Raw genomic sequence first — 23891 nt, 5'->3', positions numbered from 1 at the left:
ACAGCCCCTCAAATTCTGCCTGTTTCAGTAGCTCTGAACTCTAATTTCTGTCTCTGCAGCTGCCTTAGAAGCTCTGACCCACAGTTGGTCCTTCAGAAAAGGTAGTGGAAAATGCTAGGCTTACCTCTACTTTTTGTTTTTCTCTAATATGCTCCGAAATCCCAATTGCTTTGTCTCCTTATTTGTTATAAAGGTTTGTTTTATTTTTAATTACTCGTGTGTGGAGGGGTGGCTGCCTGCAGAGGCCAGAAAACAGTGTGAGACCCCCAGGACTGGAGTAATAGGTGGTTGTGAACTCCCTGATGTGGGTGCTGTGGCCTGAACTCAGGTTCTCTACAAGAGTGGTATGCACTCTTTAATTGTTAAACTATCTCTCTAGCTTCTTTGTTTTAAAAACAGTTTTTGTACCAGAATTGGTTGGATAAAAGGGGTGTTACACAGTACTGGAGCTATAACTGGAAATACATATCTCAGCTTATTAAGAATAATAACTTATAAAATAACAAATTAATAGTTTAAAACATGTTGATTCATTAATTTGGTGTATGAGAATCCTGCCCTCATACAACTTACATTCTTATAGGAAAAACAGTTATTGAATACTCACTTTTTAATTTAAAATTGTAATAAACAGTAAAGGAGAGGCTCAGGTATTATAAACTTCTAGAGGTAGCTGGTTTGGTTACAGTGTGGAGGTGGTTAAAGAAGTGATGTGTGAGCGGAGCTCTGACGGATATACAGATTCACTTCAGGGAAAGCAATGCCTGTGAGAACGATTGAAGACTTTGAGATGAGAAAGATGGCAGGTTTATAGTTTCACAGAAGACTGGGATGGTTGGTCTTGTAGGTAAAGGCTAAATCATGCTAAACTTTGTAAGCCATAGTAAGGACTTTTCTTAACAGTTTTCTAGCTCTAATCTGATCATTAATTTGACTCTACTTTTTCTTTAGTCTCCTCTGTCCCAAGACAGACTTACTTACTTATTCTGTAGAGTTATGTTAGGTATCTTTTATTGATAAAGTTATAAATTTGGTACTATAGTAGATCAAAGAAAATGTGGCTGCTCTGCAGTGCTGGGGCTTAAATGTCTTCAGCCTAAACAGTTACTTTAGAACCAAACTAAGTTTAATGTTAATTCTAACTCCATGATGTTCTTTTGTTTTTATTTTTCAAGACAGGGTTTCTCTGTGTATCAGTTCTAGCTGTTCTGGAACTATCTCTGTAGACCAGCCTGGCTTCAAAATCACAGAGATATACCTGTCTCTGCCTCCCAAGTGCTGGGATTAAAGGCATGCACCTTTAATAAATGGTTTTCATTTTTTAAGTTTTTAAATTTATTCTTCAAATTTCATACATGTATACAGTGAAACAAGATCATACACATTTATTTTTTTCTTTCTAACTCCTCCCAGATCCCCCATAACACATGTCCTTCCCAATTTCTTGTCCTATTATTTTGTAAATAATCTGTTAAATCCAACAAGTGCTGCCCATATGTGTATGGGTGTGAGACTGTATATCCCAAGAAGGATTCTCACTCCCTCTGCAGCCATCAGCTTCCATTAGCTCCTCATCTGGTAGCTTCTCCCATCCATGCTAGAATTATGATCTTAGGTTTTATTCAGATAACCACAGCTTCTGTGCATTTGTAAGTGTATCATTTATGTCATGTTCAAAAGATGGTATTTGTGAGTGTATCATATGTGCCGTCTCCAAAAAACAGTATTTCACAGAAATGTCCCCATCGTCTGGCCTTTAGAATTTTTCAATATTGGAAGACATTTGCAGTATAAATGATGGACACAGGATGGCTTTCCACACTACATGAAGACAGTCTACAATGTATGTGACAGACAAACACCAGATGGGAAAACGGGGGGGGGGGGAGATATAATCATGGATACATACAAACTATAAAATAAAAATGCTGATTATGGGTGCTCGAATGGTCTAACATAACCTTGTAAGAAGGTAGCTTTTTGCTTTGTAGGAATACAGGAACCAAGCTTAATTTTCCTCAAGGAGGCTTAAATATCTCCAATTATTTCTACATGCTTTTTTATAATCAGCTCAGGAAGCAACAATATCTTTTTAACCTGAAATAACATGTGGCCCCTGCACACATCTGTACAGTAGTACAAGAAATATTGATGAAGAGCCAGCCACCTCTGTCACCAAGAGCCAGTAGATGCTTTACATAACAGGAATATAGTAAGGGAAAGCAGGCAGTAATTTGCCCATTATTTTTGTTAAGAAAAATAGAAATTTGTAATTTACCAAGTATTGCCCAAAAGATAACATTTTAAGAATTCTCAGGCTCTCAGAAGAGTTTTCAATTAGTGTAGCTTTCAAAAAGTATATCATTTTAAAGATGTTTCAGGTTTCTGAAAAATTAATAGTATTCTTATTTGGTCAATGTGACATTTCCCCCTTGTAGTTGATGAAAATGGCCCTCGTAGGCTCATATATTTGAAGGCTTAGTCACCAGTTAGTAGAACTATTTGGGAAGGGCTAGGAGATGCGGCCCTGTTGGAGGTGTGTCACTGGAAGTGGGCCTGGAGGTTTCAAAAGCCCACGCCAGGCTCAGTGTCTGTCTGTCTCAGCCTGTGGACCAGGTATAAAGTAACTCCATGATTTTCCATCTGTTAGTTTCTCTTAACCTGAAATAAATGAAGATGAACATAAATGAAGTGTTGCTCTGTAAAAGTAACTGTTCTGTTCAATTGAGACTCTTGGACAAAAGGTGCAGCAAGTCTGAAGAGCTACTTTAGAAGGTTGCATGCTGAAGAGGCCTAGTAGCTATAATTCATGGTCCTGAATATATTTTGAACTGGGGAAATAACTCTAAGGCAAATAATTTTACAGAAAGTTCTCATTTGTTTAGCTGTATTGTGGTTATCTAAACAAATATCCTCATTCCTAAGAAAGTATAGGGCAATGCTTAGAGCTAAGTGGCATGGTATCTGTAGCTCATATTCACATTTTTGTTTGTTTTTAAAGTGTGAGATTAATCCCAGCACTCAGGAGGCAGATATAGGTAGATCTTTGGGAGTTCTAGGCCCGCCAGGGATACCTGACTCCAGGGGAAAGAAAGAAATAAGGTGTGAGACATGGTGATAAAGTAAGGAGGACAAAATATAATAGAGTCTTATAAGTTTTCTTCTCTTTTGAGATTATATATGAATTGTGAAGAAATTTGAAATTAATGTGGAGAATGATTGGTTGGTTGATTTTGTATTTTTTTTAGACAAAGTTTCATGTAGCCACGACTGATTCTGAATTCCCAGTGTATCTGATGTACCTTGAACCCCTGATTCTTTTTCCTCCTCTGAAGTGCTAGGATTATACGAGTGTACTACCTTACCCCACTGTCATTTATTCTTAAAAAGACAAAAAATAGTTCTCATTATTTAAAGAGAAAGTGTTGTAGGAATGACCAATCATGTAGAAAAATTACAGATTAGTAATATAAGAACAGAAGGACCTGACTTTCTTGTTTGTTGTTCAAGAACCTCATGTTCTATATTAATTTGCCCCAAATATTTGTAAAATAGGTATCTTGAGGATTTCTTAAACATTTCCTATTTAATGAATATGCTTTCTTACAAAGAAATTGGATTTGGATTACTTTCGTTTTCCACAACTACTTTTATGAATTTATTTTAAAATTTTTAAGCCAAGGTGTGATGACACATGAGAGTGACCCTGAACCTAGGCCAACTGTGAGCGTGAGGGCAGCCCAGGAAACAAGATACAGATGTTAACACTTGCTGAAGACCTGAGATTCTGAAGACAGCAGATAGTAGTGACAGTTTATCTTTTTATTCGTAAAATGCCAGAAAGGATTCAACATGATATGCACTTGTAATGAGAAATCTAGAATAGTATTTGTCAAATATTTGAAAAATTACCATGTGCAAAACTGTGGTTTGTGTTAGTAGAAAGAATGGAAATGAATGAGATACGTTCTTTTCAAGCAGGCAATTGAGACAGTACTTAGAACAGAAACGTTAAATAACACATGAAATAAAATTAGTTGCGGGAGATGGAGAAGAGGCAGCATTTAAGTATAAACTTGAACAGGAATGAGAATTTGAGTGTGTTACGTGCATCCAGGCAGAGGAAACCAAATGGGTGAAGGAAATGGACTGTTTGAGACTACCATAATAAAGCTTCACCCTGAGGAGGGAGGAGGACGTAAGGGAACGAATTCTTCAGCTCGGCACATATTCTGTACCAAACACCATACATTTATTTTCTTACTTAAACATTACAACTTTATCTTTTTGTGGGGGAAGGAGATTGAGATAGAGTCTCACTATTTAGCTTTGGCTGGTCTGGAATTCACTGTGTAGGCCAAGCTGGCTTCAAGTTAACAGAGATCTGCCTATATCTGCCTCCTGAATCCTGGGATTAATTTTTTTTAAACCAAGTGAAAGTAAATTGCAGGATTTCTACTGTTTTAGCTCTAAATGTTGGAATTAAAGTCATGTACCACCATGCCTAGCACAACTTTTTAATCTTTTTTTTTAAAGAGTTGAAATTCTAAATAATTTGTCTGATGTTTGCTACTGTTGACATTGAAATTCAAATTCAGATTGGTTTTAAGATTATGTTTTTAGTTTTTTCAGAAGTTGATTTTAAAAACTTAAAACCATAGGATCTGACTATCAATTTGACTGGATTGAGAGTCCCTTAGATGTCACATTTCTGGATGTGTCTATGAGAGGGTTGCCAGAGTGATTTAACTGATGAAGGAAGACCCATCTTCTATGAGTCTCTTAACTGCCTTAAAATTTTATACTGAGAAACAGGAAAGGCTAACAGAAAACACACTTCTGCAAGTGCCCACACTCATCCTTCTCTTTTCCTGACCATGAATAGCCACATTAGCTTCCCTCCCATGATGTATATGCCCTCAATCTGTGATCCAGAATAAACCTTCCTTAATTTGCTTTTGTTGGGTCTTTTGTCAGAGCAATGAGAGAATAAACTAACACAGAAATTGGTATCGAGGAGTGGGCTCCTATGATAAACCTCACCACATGATTTGTAGGCTTTTCTATTGTGTGCAGGAAGAGTATAGAACTCCACCTACAGTGTTGTAAGCAGAGCTTTATGGGCCGTTCTCATGGGAGTATAAAGACCAGAATGCCAAGATAAATATGGACAGTGGAGGCCTAGCTCTAAAGAATTTTTTTTAGTAGTTTCTAAAGTAGTAAAAGTGAATGAATAGTCTGTTATTTCAAATGAATTTTCTGTTAGTCTTTCAAATGTTAAAGTAGTTTGAGGTAAATGGAAATTTCACAATATGATTATTGTTATTGATCTCCTTTTCGAAAATATTCTTTTAGATTTATTTAGTACATTTTTATTTTTCACTTCCCTCATAGTTAATAGTAACCAACAGTCTTTATGCGTCTTGTTGACAAAAGGATAACATTTTTATTTATCTTTATGTTCAAAGTTAGAGTTGTTTGAGTTCCATTTTTCAATGTTTTATGTTTCAAGAAACCTTTCTTCATTTTTCTCTCAGTAATCTCAAATTCCTTTTAAAGCAGGTAGCAATTGCATTTTAATAATTTTCATATAGGTTTTTATTTTTAGGTATTTTCTGAATTGTGAGAACTTGGAGATTTGAGATGATATCACTTTTTTTTTCTGTACTCCTGAGACTAAATATTGTAGTTATATTATACATAATAGATGTTTCATAACTATTTGATCTGAATTGTTCTTAGTCTTGAAACCATCTTATAGCTTAATTTGCATGCATAGTAGCTCTCATAAACTAGAGGCTGTTGATATACTGTTGGTCTGTATAGGTTTTAATTTTGGTGCTGGCAAGATGGTTAAGACCTGGTGACCCCAGTTCAATCACTAGAACCCACATAAAGGTGGAAGAAGAGAACTGATTCTATAAAGTTGTCCCTTGACTTCCACACATAGTATGGCACATGCTCACACACTTCATATAAACACACACACACACACACACACACTAATAGATTGATAAAATATATTTAAGAACAGAGCAGATTTCCTGAGGCTGGAGAGATGGCTTGGTGGTAAGAGCACTGCTTGCTCTTGCAGAGGATCCGAGTTTGGCTCTCAACCATCCATAACTCCAGTTCCAGGAGATTTGATGTGTCCTCTGTCTGTCTGTCCATCTCTCTTTTGTTTTGTTTTGTTTTTTTGGTTTCTTTGTTTTGGTTTTGTTTTTCTAAGATAGGGTTTCTCTGTAGCTTTGGAGCTGTCTAGGAACTAGCTCTGGTAGATCAGGCTGGCCTTGAACTCGCAGAGATCCACCTGCCTCTGCCTGGGATTAAAGTGCTGGGATTAAAGGCATGCACCACCACTGCCCGGTTTTCTGATGCTCTCTTTTGACCACAAGCACCAGGCACACATGCACACATGTAGTATGAGGGCTGGCTTGTAAGGGTTTCCATCTTGCCTGGTCCCCCAGCTATTTAGTCCCAGAGAAAAATCACACAGAGATCTCCATAAGTTATAAAACTGATAGGCCCATTAGCTCAGACTACTTATTCACTCTTATAATGTATATTAACCCATTATCCTAATCTATGTTAGCCACATGGCTCAGTACCTTTTGCAGTGGGGCAGGTCACATCCCGCTTCTTCTGTGGTCTGGACAGGAATGGCAGAGGAGTTTCCTGCTTCCCAGAATACTTCTGTTCTCTTTGCTCCACCTCTACTTCCTGTCTGGTTTTCCCACCTATACTTCCTGCCTGGCCAATCAGCACTTATTTAAAACATGATTGACAGAATACAGACAATTATCCCATACCACACACATACAGGTAAAACACTCAAACACATAGAATAAAATAAATAAATCTAAACTAAATTTTGCAAAACAGATTTCCTTTTCACAGTGTTTCATGTGTGAAAGTCTAATCCCAATTCTTAACTATAACTCTATAATATTTGTCCTTTACTGGCTATACATTTAGGGAGACACTGAAAGAAATACACAGAACAGAAAATCAAATTATCAATGACTTTCTAAAATTTTAACACATAACAGAGTTTCTGTTTGCTACAAGAAAAAGATTTTTTTTTTTTTTTGCCTTAGTTAATGTGAAAAAAGGAAAAAAAAATGGGTAAGACTTTGGGACTACTCATGGAGATCCCTGTCATTCTGAATAGATTTCCATTGTATTCCACAACTCGGAGTCCATTTTCTACCCTTTCTGTTTTTCTTCCATTAAAATTCCTTCCTGACAGTGTCAGGAATTGATCCTTTTTGACACATACCTTCCTCTTTTGTGCCAGGATCCAGTGATGAGGTTTGGGTGTACATCTCAGAATACTCAGTAGGTGACTGCAAGGCCCTAAGTCGCCTAATGCTGCAGAAACACAAAGAGCAGAAATTTGAATGACTTATCTCTAGGCTTTTGGCTTGTGTTTGTGGAGTTCTTTCTTGTGTTTCTATCAGCGTGTGGATCTTGAAACTGCTCAGTGACTTGGAGTGATGATCTTCATTCTCTCATGACTGCAGAGTTGTTTTCTGACAAAAATTGAAAAGCTCTTTTTATTTTTGTGTCTGTGTCACTAAGAACAATTATATAAGATATTTATTATTCTCGTTTTGCAGATGAGGAAACTGACACTTGGTGAAGTTACGAAATTTGTCCAAAGTCACACAGCTTGTAAAAGGCACAGCCAAGATTCAGAGCCAGGTCTGTCCAACTTCAAAACTACTAATCAAGGCTAAGATACTTTGAAATAGCTGTGATGTACCAACCTATGATGAGTTATATTGGTATTAATGCTGTTTAAGTGTTCCCTAATTCCTTTGGATAATTTTTAATGGTGAGGTTTTTGTCCTTCCTAAATTTTTAATTTTTCTTTAAGTATTGTGAAATACAAAATAGCATAGTAGCTGAGGGCTTGGGTTTTGAAGACAGATAGCACGGGTAGAGATTCTCAAGCTTCTGTGCTCACATGTGTGACATTGGGAAAGTTACTTAACTCATGCATGAGTTTCCCTTTCTGTATAACACTGATTGTGCTGCTGTCCACCTGGTGGGATGGCTGCGAGTAGATAATTTAATTCATTTAAGACACTTTTATACCTGTCTTCACTTGTCTTACTGTATGCCTGGCACATAGTAAGCATTTAATAAATGTCAACTAGGTATTTTCATCTTTTAGCAGCTAATAAATTATCAAATGGGAAATAGCAAGGTTTAGGCTACAATATACTTAAACCAAATTAAACTTGAATAAATTAGACCTAGAGGAAAATCACTAATTTGATGAAATTCACATCTATTGTAAAACCATGTTGGGTGACTGCTGGTCTGACACCTACGAGAATCCTAGTATTGTATTGGCTACTTTTATGTCACAGTAATGACAACACCCAACTGAACAACCTAAGAGGTTGTTCTGATTCACATCCTCAGTGAGTCTGAAGCCATAACGGCAGGGAAGGCATGGTAGAACCCTGAGTTTATGCATAACACTGTTTAGAAGACTTTGTTCCCATTTAAAGTTTTAAGTTTGTTTGCATGTGTGTATAGAAGAATTCTCATGGAATATCAACAATGTATTTCGGTCATATCTATCCCCTCCCATGATTTTAAAAAATATTGTCTTATTTTATCCTGTGTATATATTTATGTACCTGGGTGTATGTGTGGTCACAGTATGTGTGCAGGAGCACTTGGAAATCTAAAGCATCAGATCCCCAGGAACTGGACTTATGGATAGTGTGAGTCACCGTGTGGTGCCGGGAACTAAACCTGGGTTCTCTGGGAGAGCAGCTAGTGTCCTTAATTACTCTTTAACTGCTGAGCCATCTGTCCACCCTCTCGTAGGTTTTTATCTAGTAGTTCCTGTTCCAATTGTCAGCTCTCCAATACTCTTTTATATATATATTTACCCCCTGAGACAGTTTTTCTGTATAATAATCCTAGCTGTCCTGGAACTCACTTTGTAGTCCAGGCTGGCCTCAAACTCACAAAGATCTGTCTGCCTCTGCCTCCCAAGTGCTGGGATTAAAGACTGTGCTACCAACATCTCTTAAGATTTAAAAAGAAAAAAAATACAATTTTGCTGATTACATTCTTTTATAATGAGAAAATTGACTGAATAATCTTAGGTGTTACTAGGAATGCTATTTTCATCTAATTTTTAATGAGGTTTTTTTTTTACTTATGATTCTTTAAGATAGATACTTATCAACTATTCTTTCCCCTCCTTTTTTTTTTTGTAGTGCTGGTACTAGCCTGTGAGTTTTTTTATTATTAGTTTTTATTATTAATTATATATATTGTCAAGTGTAAAATTTCTAATTGTCTTTATCTTTCTATCATGAGCTGTGGTCTGTAGTCTATAAGTCCACATGTGGTTTTAAGTTTTAAAAAGTGTGTGTGTACATATGTATATCTTTCTATCGTACTCAATTTGAATTACAAAACAAGTTTCAATGATATACTACAGTCAAGAGATACATCTAAAACATGGTGGTCTAGACAGTCTAAAGCTAAAGGGATGAACCAGGGTGAGCAGGCAAATGGAAACAGGAAGTAGCAAGTAGCAGTTGCTACTTCCTCCTCATGCTGACGAAGCTTAAATGAGTCAACAGTGATCCATATCTTCATACTTACTGTGGTTTCTGGAAAACTCAGTGTTGTTGATAGAATGGTAATTCCCTTTTTCTCCTGTTCACTTTTTCTCCCAGTCCACCTTTTTTTACTCCTTCCTCAAAGACGTTAGCATCTCTGGAACTAGGAAGCATCACTGCTTTATTTTTGATGAGTTTTCATAATTAATGGACATTCATTAATACTTTCAGCAGCATTTTTCTCTAGTGGAATATAAAATTATGGCACATCTTGCAGTTGATGGTATCTAATGTTGCTGGTTTCTTGAGTCAGCCAAGTTTTCTCTCTCACGATCAAGAAGAATGAGGAAGGAGGGCAATACAAGGAGGGCAGGTGGCAAAGTGTATTGAGAAGAGACAGCTCTCTTAATGAGTTTCCAAATCATGTTTCTAAAGCAGAGGATGTGTCCTGGGAATGGGCCAATTTGGTCCTATCTGTATGCAAATTAGGTATTAAACCAGGATGAATCTGGATAGTGAATTTATATGTAAGTGGGGAATTCTGATCGCATGAACAGGCATACACAGGCTCGGGAAAGCCCACCATAAGTTCCACGTGGGGGATGAAGAACCAGCGAGTAGAAAGAACAGAGGCCAGTGGTTAGCCAGTGTTGATGCGTCAGGGCTTTTTAGATTTTAGTTCCTTAGCTCATCAATAACGTTGTTCGTTGTAAAACCTCAGTGTTCTTGGAGGTGACTACTAGTTCCACCAAGACACAGATTCCTGTTTCTCTCGGCTCTGTAACCTGACTGCCTACAAATGAAGGCTACATTGCTCCTAACTCGGACCACTACCTCATCCTACTTGAAATATCTGCTTTCTTGTCACATTAACACTTAAATCATTGAAAACCTTTAAAGGAGAAAATAAATATATGTGTAAACATACATGCACGCACACTTTGGTTGTTTCTTGGTACTGAGATCAAACTGTTTTACCCATCTAGACAAACATATCCCCTGCCTGAGGATATAATTTAATTTTCTTATCCTGACTCTTCTTTCATTACCTAACACAGTATTTTTTTGTTGGACACAAGGTATTAGCAATTAAGGGAAGCATGTAGGTCTGATGAATCAGAGTACAGACTGTAACAGTATGTTAGTGACCAATTATTCAGCTTCTTGGTGGGAAAATTTAAATATTCTTTTATTATGGTTATTTTGTGCAAAAGATACTTTTAAACAAGTTAGGGAACTTACTGAATGCTGAAGCATTTGCAGATATTCAAGAGTTAAATCAATGAAACAAAAAAGTAAATAATTCTAATTTTCTGTGAAAGAAATGAAGAGTTGTATAGGGGTTGAGTGTGGAGGGCCATGCTTTTAGTCCCAGCACTTGGGAAACAGAAGCAGGTGGATCTCTTGTGAGGCCAGCCTAGTCTACATAGGAAGTTTCAGGACAGTCAGAGGTACATCCTGTTTGTGTTTTTTGTTTTTAAAAGAATTATGGAGGGCAGGAGAGGTGACTCAGTGCTTAAATTTACTTGCTGCTCTTGCAGAGGACCTGGGTTCAGTTTTTAATACCCAGATGAATGTTCACAACAATCTGTAACTCCAGTTCCAGGAGGGTCTGATGCCTTCTTCTGTCTTCTCTGGTAGCCAGATATATATGTACATATGTGCAAGCAAGGCACTCACATTTTTAAAAAATTAAAAATTTTAAAATAGATAAATCTTTTTAAAAATGAATTATAGAGAAAAGTATTTAGAAAGTAAAAAAAGAAGACCTCATCAATGAGACAACATCGAAGGTGAAACTTGAAGTATGAGGAAGAAATAAGCCCTTAAAGAGTCTAGAAGGAAAACATTTCAGGAGAAAGAAACAACACGCCCCATATGGAAATAAGCTTCAGGAAAGAAAAGATTCCTAATGAGTTACATATGGAGAGTGCCATTTCAAGCTAAGAGTCAGGCAGAGGCAATACCTTAGTATGTGAACATTTACTGAGTATTTATGTCTGGATGCTGTTTTGAGCATCTGAGTCACTAAATGCTGAGTTTGAACTTGATTTGAAAATACACATAGAAAGCCAGCAGGATGGTTACATAGTGTCACAATCTATTTCTAAAGATTATTCTGGGGGCTTGAGATGGCTCGGCAGGTCAGAGCACCTGCCACCAAATTTAATGACTTGAATTCAATCCCTGGACTCTCATGTTGGAAAGATAAAACAGACTTCTACAATCAGTCAGTCAGTAAATATAAAGCTTTGGCTACCATGTACATGGTTGATCAGAGAGGAACAATTGAAATAAATCCTAGTTTGCACTTTACGGTAGCCCAGATAAGTTGTATGGGGCTGTGGTGGTTCTGGCAGTGGAGACAGAGCAGTTGTACAGGTGTGAGTAATGTTTTAGAAGTGTTTATTGATAGCTTAGATTAGGGAATAGGGATGTAAGAAAGGGAAGAATAACATTAGAGAGGGGTAAAATATTTACCAACTTACAAACATTTCCTGTCCTGCCCTCTCCTTGTCCCTGTCTTTCTTTCACTCCCCCGCTCACTTTTCACTCCCCCTCCTGCCTGCCACGTTTCCTCTCCTTCTTTCCCCCCTCTTCTCACTTCTCATTCTTGGAACCAAGCGTATTTTTACTCTAGTCTGCCTCTCCAGATTTCAGCACCTTTTCTCTTCCTACACTGACAGATGCTTCGGGAAGAGTCAGTGTAAGAAGTAGGTTATCATTCTCAGGAACTCTGCCCTTTCTCACCAAGATGTTTCTTGCTAAATCGGTTTTTACTGTATCAGAACAAAATTAAATTTTGTTTTTTTTTTTAAGTAAAGGTAGCTTCTTAAAAATGTTCCTAATGAAAAAAGAAAAAGATGTTCCTAATGAAATCATATGTGAATGTGTATTGTGGGCTTACGGGTGATGGCCGTATCTTTTTGTTGTGTTTTGTTTTTGTTAGGGCTCCCTGTTTAGCCTAGGCTGGCTTTGAACTCATGATCCTCCTACCTCAGCCTTACAGGTGTGCTAATACTACAGTGTCTAGCTTTGACCATATACATACGTATTTTTTAACCTATAAAGTGTTAACATGACTTAAGTGTTTATGAATCATAAATTCACTTCACTGATTATTTTCCCAATTAAAAAAATGAAATAAAATTGGGGCTTGGCAACATATCTCAGCAGGTAAAAGCATTCTCTATGCAAGCTTGATAACCTGAGTTTGATCCCTGGGACCCACAGTGGAATTGACCGTCTGACTGCCACTTGTACACCAGCAGTCGTCACACATGTGGCATATGTGCATACACACTAATGGCGATAATGTTTTAAAACATGGCTTTGAAAAGGAAAAAAAATAAAATAAAAAGATTTATTAGTCGAGTGGTGGTGGCGCATGCCTTTAATCCCAACACTCAGGAGGCAGAGGCAGGCAGATCTTTGTGAGTTCGAGGCCAGCCTGGTCTACAAGAGCTGGTTCCAAAGCTACAGAGAAACCCTGTCTCAAAAACAAACAAACATGGTTTTACAGAGTGGTGTCACACGCCTTTAATCCCAGCACTTGGGAGGCAGAGGCTGTTTGAGGCCACCCTGGTCTACAAATCAAGTTCCAGGACAGCTAGAGCTAAACAGTGAAATTCTGTCTTGAAAAACAAAACAAAAACCAACAACAACAAACATTGGTTTGTAATTAGGAGAAGAATTATGTTTGATTGGTTTTGGAGGATGGTTTTTTTTTTTTTTTTTTGAAGTGCTAGGAATTGAAGGCAGGGCCTGATGCATGGTAAAAAGTGCTTTGCTGGTACCAGAAATCTAGGGTAGGTCAGGAGGAGCTCTCCAAGCACTGCCTTTGGCAGCTTTTGCATCTCTTGGTGTTTGAGAGTTAGCAAGTGGTGGCCGCAGGCAGACTAGGGCAGTGCTAACACTCTCCAGGGTTGCTAGCTCATGTGCAGGTGCTGGTGAAGGGGGCTCTTCGGTCTGCAGGTCTTAAGAGTTCCTGTCTAGGCCCTGGGTAACAACTTCCAGGCAGGCTTGTGTCCTGGGATTTCAGAATCTGACAGCTCTTTAGCCCTTCTGGAGAGCAGAGCCTACAGTTTCACTTCTCTGGCTCTTTCTGGTCTTTTAACTTTCTTCAGCGGTAGCTTTCTATCCTCATCTTGCCCCCATCCATTCCGCTCCTGTCCGCTTCCTCTTCTTGCTGTGGCCATTGTCACTGATCTCCCTGCCAAGGAGGCAATGACTGTCCATCTTTGACCACCTCCAGCACTGTCAGCTGCTAGTCTTGAGGCCCCACCCCCTTTGCAGCTGTCAGTGCACCTGGCCATTCTGCCACTTTCACAGCTTGACCTGATGACTGCCCAGCTATCCTGGCTTTGTACTTCTGCTAATTCTGTTCTTGTGCCACTCTGTCTGCTGTGCTTTTCTTCAGGTTACCAGCTCAGGCTGCACTACTAAAGTCGGCAAAGAAAGACTACTTGAGAGGCTTTTGTTGGCTGTATGGTTGAAACATTAAGGAAGCAGGTGGAAATGGTTCCAGGACTGCCTAGGGTTCAAGTGAGGCTGTGATAGCAGAAAACCAATTTCAAATGTTTGAGCCAGTCATGGCTGGGTCTGTACCTGCAGAAGCCAGAGCAAGTGGTTTTAGTTGTCAGAGTGTCAGTGCTGACTTCAGGATAGTTCAACTGGCTGTTGAAAGACAATCCTGGCACTAAAACTGATTTTAGTAGTGCTTCAACAATGCTTAATGCCAGTTTGGATCCCTAGAAGGAGATGGGTTCCCCTCCTCTCTCACTATCAAATGAGCCACACTACACCCCTTGACCTTAATTTTTTTTTTCTTAAATATCTCCAGGTTCAACTTCTTGTCTTGTGCTTTTCGTTTTTTTGAGACAGGCTTTCACTGTGTAGCCCTGCTTGGGTTGGCCTGGAATTCACTTTGTAAACCAGGCTGGTCTTGAACTCACAGAAATCTGCCTGTCTTTGCCTCCTGGGTACTGGGATTGTAGGCTTGTGCCATTGTGTCTGGCCATGATTATCTTTAAGGAGTAAATAGTGAAATCCTGTATTTAAGCAAAGAATTTTGTAGACAAGATAAATGGAAAGGTGAAAACACATAAGAAAAATACCTAAAATGAAAATCAGATCATAGGCCACTGTTTAAAGCAGGGGTTAATTTGAAAGTCAAGAATCCTTTGGAATGAAAGAGCACAATACATTCAGATTTGTACATAACCTTAAGTGACTGCTGAGACTGATGAACAGGAGGGAGATATGTATTGTGGATGATGCCTGAGAATGTGATCCAGACGGTAACTAGGACTGAGGAGTGTAAGGGCAGAGAACTGGGACATTCAAACTGTGTCATTGTTTATTCTCAAATGCCAACTACAGGACAGCCAAGACTTAATTTGTTTTAAAATATCTTACCCAGCAGCTAATGGAGCAAAGTAATTTTCAGTTTTAATCTGAAATTAGAATAATCGCTTCCTATATTTGTTTTCTTTGAAAATGCTGTGAATGTAATACAGTTTTCATGATATCCCAACATGCAGCCTATTTTTTAAGAGCTAAACTGAAATAAGCAAACTCAAAATTACCAAAAGCTAAATTTATATGAGAGCTAAATTAATAATTTCCTTTGAAAAGTGGGACTCGAGGAAAAGAAAGACAGGAGGGAAGAAAGAAAATCAAGCTGGTTGTGTTGCTACTCACCTCTATCCAGTGCTTGGGAAACCGGAAACAGGAGGATCCAAGTTTGAGATCAACCACACAAAGTTCAAAGCCAGCTTGGGCTAAGTAAAGACCTGATCTCAGAAAACCAAACCCTTTGTTTTTTCTAGCTTCCCTGAATCTGCCTGTAAATTAACTTCTAACAGAAAACTATTAAGTTTTAAAATGAATTTTGTTAGTTCTATAAGTAATTATGTGTGTTAATTTACCTATTTCTGATAAAACCGTATCTTGTTGCTGTTTGCTGGACTCACTGTCTGAAGCATTGATCCAGTGATAGAATTAGGTATGTTAGCAGTTTCTTATTAATCCAGTTTTATCAGTTTCACTAATATCTATTGTAGTCCAAAATTCTAAGGAGTCATAATTTATAGCACAATGACCTGTCTATAGTCCTTGGGCCTTGATAAGTATAAGATTCCTTGCTTTTAATGTAAATTTTTAGGTGTAGTATACAAAGTACTGTGGATTTGATAATGGTGTCCTCATACATATGTCGTTGTACTTAGTTCTCATCCATTCCCTCCTGTCTCCTGCTCTCCTCCAGCTAGTTCCCTCCCTGTCGTCAGTGCCCCCTCTGCTTTCCTGTCCCATGTGCTCCATTTCTCTATTCCTCACTTCCCTTCAGAACTTCTCCCCTTTCGTGATTCCTTGTCTGGTTTTATGACCCCCCCCACACACACACAAAATTTCACCCCTAGGATCTATATATACAAGAAAGAAATTGTCATTTTTCTTTTTAAGTCTGGCTTTTTTCCTTGATGTAAGGTTTTCTAGTTGTATCCTTTTTCTTGTAAATATCATGAATATTGATTTTTACTGAGCTCTACATTTTTCTCTGCTCCCCTCCCTACCTCTCCTCTTCAAACCTTCTCCCAAAGTCCCTATGCTCTCAATTTACTCAGGAGATCTTGTCTTTTTCTACTTCCCATGTAGATTAGCTCTATGTATGTCTGTCTCTCTTAGGGTCCTCATTATTGTCTAGGTTCTTTGGGGTTTTGATTTGTAGGCTGGTTTTCTTTGCTTTATGTTTAAAAACCACCTATGAGTGAGTACATATGCTAATTGTCTTTGTGGGTCTGGGTTACCTCACTCAAAATGATGTTTTCTAGCTCTATCCATTTGCCTGCAAATTTCAAGAATTTGTTATTTTTTTCCACTGTGTAGTACTCCATTGTGTAAATGTACCACATTTTCCTTATCCATTCTTCAGCTGAGGGGTATTTAGGTTGTTTCCAGGTTCTGGCTATGACAAGCAATGCTGCTGTGAACATAGTTGAGCACATGTCCTTATGACACAATTGAGCATCCTTTGGATATATACCCAAAAGTGGTATTACTGGGTCTTGAGAGAAGTTGTTTCCTAATTTTCTGAGAAATTGCCACAATGACATCCAAAGGGGTTGTACCAGCTGGCATTCCCACCAGCAATGCAGAAGTGTTCCCTTTACCCCACAACCTCTCCAGCATAAGTCATCATCAGTGTTTTTGATCTTGGCCATTCTTACTGGTATAAGATGGAATCTCAGAGTTGTTTTGATTTGCATTTCTCTGATGACTAAGGATGTTGAACATTTCCTTAAGTGTCTTTCAGCCATTTTAGATTCCTCTGTTGAGAGTTCTCTGTACTCCATTTTTTTATTGGATTATTTGTTCTTTTGATGATCAATTTCTTGTTCTTTGTATATTTTGGGGACCAGACCTTTGTCTGATGTGGGGTTGGTGAAGATCTTTTCCCATTCTGTAGGCTGTTGTTTTGTCTTGTTGACCGTGTCTTTTGCTTTATAGAAGCTTTTCAGTCTCTGGAGGTCCCATTTATTGTTTCTCTAGTGCCACTGGGGTTCTATTTAGGAAGTGGTCCTCTGTGCTAATGCGTTCAAGTGTATTTCTCACTTTCTCTTCTTTGAGGGTCAGTGTGGCTGGGTTTATGTTGAGGTCTTTGATCCATTTGGACTTGAGTTTTGTGCATGGTGATAGATATGGATCTATTTTCATTCTTCTACATGTTGATAACCAGTTATGCCAGCACCATTTGTTAAATATGGTTTCTTTTTTCCATTTGATTTTTTTTTGCTTCTTTGTCAAAAATCGGGTAATAAAAAGTGTGTGGATTAATATCAGGGTCTCCGATTCAGTTCCATTGGTTCTCCTATTTGTTTTTATGCCAATGCCAGGCTGTTTTCAGTACTGTAGCTCTGTAGTAGAGTTTAAAGTCAGGGATTGTGATGCCTCCAGAAATTCTTTTATTGTACATGATTGTTTTGGCTATCCTGGGTTTTTTGCTTTTCCATATGAAGTTGAATACCGTTCTTTTCAGGTCTATAAAGAATTTTGCAGGGATTTTGCTGGGCATTGCATTGAATCTGTAGATTGCTTTTTTTAAATATTTATTTATTTATTATGTATACAGTATTGTCAGTATTCTGTCTGTGTGTATGCCTGCAGGCCAGAAGAGGGCGCTAGATATCATTACAGATGGTTGTGAGCCACCATGTGGTTGCTGGGAATTGAACTCAAGACCTCTGGAAGAGCAGTCAGTGCTCTTAACCACTGAGCCATCTCTCCAGCCCTGTAGATTGCTTTTGATAAGACTGCCATTTTTACTATGTTAATTCTACCTATCCAAGAGCATGGGAGATCTTTCCACTTTCTGGTGTCTTCAATTTCTTTCTTCAAAGATTTAAAGTTCTTGTCATACAAGTCTTCCACTTGTTTGGTTAGAGTTACTGAGATATTTAAGCTATTTGTGGCTATTGTGAAGGGTGATGTTTCTCTGATTTCTTTATTGGCCTATTTATCATCTGTACAGGGGCTACTGATTTTTTTGAGTTAATCTTGTAAAAATCTCATGATCTTATTTTTCTTTATGGCTGCATAAAATTTCACAGTGTTTATGTACAATGTACCACACTTTCTTTATCGGTTCATCTTTCCAGCATCTGGTTCTGTTTCCTGGCTGTGATGAGTAGTGCAGCAGTATCCATGGATGCAGGCATCTCTGTGGTGTGTTGATGTAAGAGTCCTTCAGGTATATACCCAAGAAAGGTATAGCTGGGTCATATGGTAGTTGTTTTTAGGTTTTTGAGGAACCTCCATATTGATTTCTGTAGATGCTATACAAGTTTATGTTCCTGTCAGCATGAATACAAGTTCAGATTCCTTACATTTTTGTACTCACCTACATCAAATGAGAAAATTCCTTAACTTAGAAACAGTCATAAGCAATACTGAATACAACACAGCCTCCAAGTAATAACTATTTTAGTGTCTTAAAATTTGTGCTGTTTAAAAAATCATTTCATTATTGATATAAAAAAATCAATGAAAAAATAAAAACTCTAACGATGTATAATAGTCAGTATTTGTTGGTTGAATTTGGCATTTTATCTTAGGTTTAAGTAATGTTTTCTTCTGGGACAGTTGAATAGTCAGCACATATGTTTTCTTATACTTTATCTTATAATTCTTTGGAATAGGTATATTCATCCATGGTTGTTGGAGAAGAATAACAGAGAAAGAGTAGGAGTATTAAGTAGATTAGATGATTCATTCTGCAGTTGCACTCATGACCTTGAGCTGTGTGGTCCTCTGTATTTCATAGTGAGATCTGCTGTTAGGTGTGTTTGTCATAATATGTTGTTAGTTTGCTATTAGAAACAATGTATAATATTAAGCAGACACTATTAACATTCCTTGTGCACATGTGTAAGAATTTCTCTAGGTTATATTCTTTTTTTTCCTTGTGGGGGGCGGGACTTCGAGATAGGATTTCTCTTTGTAGCAGCCCTGGCTGTCCTGGAACTAGCTCCAGGCTGGCCTCGAGAAACAAAGAGATCCACCGGTGTCTGCCTCCGAGTGCTAGAATTAAAGGTGTGTGCCACTGCCCAGCATCTACGGTATATTCTTAGAAGTGGGGTTTCTGGTTATAAGGCTATATACATCTTAGACTTTCCTAGATGCCTCCCTATTAATTTCCAAAATAGTTGAACTAACTGATGCTCTTATGAGCAAATGAGAATGCCTTTTCCTCTGCTCCATGTGTTATTGTCTAGATAGTTAATATTTTATCAAACTCATTAGCTGTGTAAAATGATATACAATACTTTAGTTTGTATTTTTCTGGTTATTAATAGCATTTACCTTTTCTGTACTTGTTATCTGTTTTTAATTAATAAAACACATACCTCTGTTAATGCTGTTTTTAAAATGCATATTTGACTTGCTGATCTTTTTAATATAGAAATTCCATTAAATGAGGATACTATGTTACTTTTTTATTGTGACAGAATTCTCAAAGGATGAAGAATTCATTTTGGCTCATGGTTTCAGAGGTTTCTTCCCATGGTCCTGGCCCTGGCCTCATTGTTGTGAGCCTGTGGCAAGGAGGGCAATGTTGTTGACCTGTGATGGCAGACCAGAGAGATGAATAGTCCAGGGACAAGGGGTACTTTGCAAAAGCATGTACCAGTGTCCTCTTTCCTCCCACTATGCCTTACCTCCTAATGGGTCATCATCCAGTTGTGAGCTCATCATTAAATTAATCCATCAATAAAGTTAGTGCCCTCATAATTAAATCACCCCTTGGTAGTGTCACCAGTGGGGGGAAGCACTCACATCCAAACATGACAGTACTAACGCTTTATCTGTGCAACATATAGTGGCTCCCAGTTCATATTAGGTAGATGGCTCCTCATTCCTTTTTTCAGGTGAGGGCTTTTTTTTTTCCTGTTAGAACTAGTGCTTTGTTTGGCATGTGTAACATTTAGTTCTTGAACATTTAAGTACTACTTTTAAAACTTGAGGCTTTTATAGTATCCCTCAGTAATCCACTCCAGTGTGAATTTTCAAGGTAGAAAAGTAGTCTTATATAATACCAGGGTTCCTGTAATAGCTTTCATTACATTTCATTATCCCATGCATATGTGATGTTCTTTGATCACATATGGATGTGATCTTTGATATAGCTCCCTCTGCTCTATCCATCATCCTCTCTTTTTCCCTCCTCCCCGCCACCAACCCTGCTGTTGTTCCAAATAAGGCTTCCTCCTACTTTTATGTCTTCGTTTGTTTTTTGTGGCCCTCTTCATTTAATTAGGGTTGCCTGGATAAGACTGGATGGTAGCACTATTTATTTGAGTAAGGGAAACTTACTAGTATCCACATGACTGAGGAATATGACACCCTCTCCCAGCAACCATTAACGTCCTATATATAGCTCCTTAGGCATGGGGCCTCGTGAGCGCCTCTTTAAAAAAATACCAGAATAACTATAGATTCACAGCCGATTTCATAATCTGTACATTGAAGTTGTGCCATTGCTGCAATATTGTTTCTGTTTTGAGTCAGGGTCTCAATGTGTAGGACACTTTAAACCCGGGGGACTCCTATCTCACCGTCCTGGGTATTCCATAGTTAGGTTATACCTTTAGTGCATTAATTCCTCACCTCTTTAGTTTTGTTATGTTTTCCCAACTCTGTTTCTGATTTGTTGCTTGTGTATATGAGACATATGTTTCTGTTAGAGAAGTTTTGTTTTTCTGAGGCCATGGCTAGTAGTATACTATGACAAACTGACTGTAGAATGTTTTAGCTTAGTTGGTGAGCATAGCAAGTCAGTAAAGCTTTATTTACTTGTTGAGTCTTTTTTACAGTAGAATATTCATTTTTAAAATTTTCTTTTCCTTGGAGTGCTGTCACTGCTTATGTTTCATAGAGAGTTCTTTGGGACTGCTTTTCAGTTAGTCCCTTCCTAAGCATGGATGTCTGATGTTTTGAGACAGTTTCATCTGGCCAATCTATAAACTTGAATATGAAATGTCTTTTGTAATATTGTTTATACAGTGGCTAGTAGTGTTTATTATTTCTTGTTTTTACTTTATTCCTGTCTTTGGATGCGAATATGTGTACATATATCATGCATGGTGCATTTGCTGCATAGACATCAACTTAGGAATGTTCAGAAATAGTTGTCAAGTGTACAACTATCCACCATGAAAAGTATAAAAATGCAGTTGCCTTCTAGCTGATGTTTATGTGATTTCCTGTTTGGAACAGTTGTGTGACTGAATAAGGTAAAAATGGAACAACAGAAGAGTGCATTCAGATTTCATTCAATATTATTATCCCAAAGTTTGGGTTTTTTTTGTTTGTTTTGTTTTGTTTTTCGAGACAGGGTTTCTCTGTGGTTTTGGAGCCTGTCCTGGAACTAGCTCTGTAGACCATGCTGGTCTCGAACTCACAGAGATCTGCCTGCCTCTGCCTCCCGAGTGCCAAAGTTTGGTTTTTGTGTTAGGTGTTAGCTTCTGTAGTAATTACAACTCACCCTCAAGCTGTACAAAGGCGTTGTCTCAACTTTAGGGAGTCTAAGGCTGAGGATGGACCTCCTAGCGTAAACAGCAGTATGGAAATAGGATTCACAATCTACCTTATTTTTTAAAGGACTCTGTGCAGAAGTGTTGGGATTATTACTGTGAAGTTTTCAAATGAGAACAAAGCCATGGTTTATTTCTGACAACAGTGCGCCAGTGGATGTGTCTCTCAGGAGGACAGGCCACAGACACCCTACGCAAGCTTGCTAACTTAGAACACTACTTTGTTTACTTTTTTGCCCACTGCCATGCCTAACGTTTTGCCTCTCTCAAATCTTTGCTGAAATGTCATTTGTTTACTTGTGCTGGGATCAAACCCATGGCTTTGTAGTGCTAGATAAGTACTTTACCGCCACGTTACACCTCTAGCCCAAATTTGTGTTTTATAATTTGAAACTTTATATGACCCTAGGTATGTCTAATCCCCTCTTTGTTTTTTTCAAGACAAGATTTCTGTGTGTAACCCTGTCTTACCAGGAACTCTGTAGACCAGGCTGGCCTCAGACTCAGGGATCTGCCTGCCTCTGCCTCCTGAGCACTGGGATTAAAGGCGTGCGAAACCATGTCCTATTCTGCCTGTCTTTTTCTACGTAGTTTCCTGAGACCTAAAACAGTTCCTGTGGACAACTTTCCTTACCAAGAGACTCCTGTTGGTCAAAAAATGAATTTAATTTATTGCATCAAGAGAGAGCACCACTTTGACACATTATTAATTGTTAGGGGAAGTTAAGAAAGAATATTTAGCCAGGCAGTAGTGGCACACACCTTTAGTCCCAGTATTCAGGAGACAGAGGCAGGTGAATCTCTGTGAGTTCAAGGCCACCCTGATGTACAGAGAAGTTCCATGACAGCCAAGGCTACAACAGAGAAACCCTGTCCAAAAAGATTATAGTTTTTGTTTTGCTTTTTTTTTTAAGCTATTGATTCGTTGAGTTCTTTTCGATTTTGCTCTGTTTGTGTGTGTACTTGTTTGTGAGGCTATGTGACCATGTGTATAGACATGTGAGAGAGGAGTCATTTTTTTGAGTTAAAGTTTCTCACAGATCCTGGAGCTCACTGAGTTTGCCCAGACAGTACACCCTAGAGATCTTCTGAGACAAGGTCTTACTATGTGGTCCACATTGGCCTTGTTGTAATCCTCCTACAAGATTCAGAAATTATATTTTAGGGGTGGTGAGATTGCCCATTGTGTAAAGGTGCTTACCACTACCCCTGTTGATATGAGTTCACTCCCTGAGTTTACTTCATGGAGGAAGAATGAGCCAACTCCTGCAAACTGTCTTCTGACCTCTACATGTGTATCATGGCTTTACCTCCACCTCCACTGCGTTGAAAGAAAAAGATTAAATGATCATTTTTTAAAATACCCCCAGGAATGGGATCTAGACATATATCTTGTTTGTTTCACTTTCGGTCCAAGCCCTGGAATTACAGGCAAGCCACTGTACCTTGCTTTGGTTTAGACAAGTCCTTCAAGGTCCTGAACTGGTTGGAGTTAAACAGTATGTGACACATGTTTAGAATGTTGGACACAAAAAGAAAGAGGTCTCTTCTCTATTATCCTGTTATGAAAGCTGTCTGACCTGATGTAGGATCTATTTGTCTAGATAACTTAGTTCACAAGGATTTTTGGAATCAATCAGTAAAGCTAATTAAGAGTTTGACATAGTGGTTCTCAGCCTCCCTAATGCCTAATGCTGTGACCGTTTAACACAGTTTCTCGTGTTATAGTGACCTACCCCCACACACCTTAAAATTATTTTCATTGCCAGCTCTAAGTTTTTTACTTTTATGAATCATAATGTAAATATCTGATATGCAAGATACCTAATATTCAATCCTCCAGAGGGTGGCGCAGTTTTGAGAACCACTGGTTTAACAGGTTTATCATTTTGCCCCCCCCCCACAAATTCCAGAGCTCAGTCGTATCAGCCTGACTCAATTCTCACTGCTGCATTTTTATACTTTTTTCAATTCCCTTGTCTCCACCAAGGGCACCACCAGTTCCCTAATTTAAGTTCTCATCATAACTTGTCTGTAGGTTTTTCCCTTTTGGATTTGTTTTTCCATATTATTATTAGAGTAATTAAACCAAATTGTAAGTCTGGCCATGCCAGTCATGGCTTAAACCCTTTAAATAGCTTCTGGTTTCCCATAAACCCTTGTTCCTGTCTGGCGGTGGTGGTGCACGCCTTTAATCCCAGCA

At 38.3% G+C, this 23891-nt stretch overlaps 1 protein-coding gene across 11 annotated transcripts in view; it reads left to right on the top strand.

Moving 5' to 3' along the window:
- Window positions 1–23891, top strand: part of Numb (NUMB endocytic adaptor protein) — a 122643-nt gene that overhangs the window by 43274 nt on the left and 55478 nt on the right. For 10 of the 11 annotated variants that reach the window (XM_050164536.1, XM_050164534.1, XM_050164538.1 and 7 more), the window contains one exon: window positions 7620–7704. The exons of the other annotated variant lie outside the window; for it this stretch is intronic. The gene's annotated coding sequence lies outside the window, so the exon portion shown is untranslated. The remainder of the gene's footprint in view (window positions 1–7619; window positions 7705–23891) is intronic. 11 annotated transcript variants of the gene reach the window in all.

The sequence above is a fragment of the Alexandromys fortis genome, unplaced genomic scaffold (assembly GCF_014885135.2).
Source record: "Alexandromys fortis isolate MF-2015 unplaced genomic scaffold, M_Fortis_MF-2015_v1.1 scaffold_159, whole genome shotgun sequence".
Taxonomy (NCBI): Eukaryota; Metazoa; Chordata; class Mammalia; order Rodentia; family Cricetidae; genus Alexandromys; species Alexandromys fortis.
The sequence above is the reverse complement of the archived record's forward strand: the minus strand, read 5'-3'. Positions and strand labels throughout refer to the sequence as shown.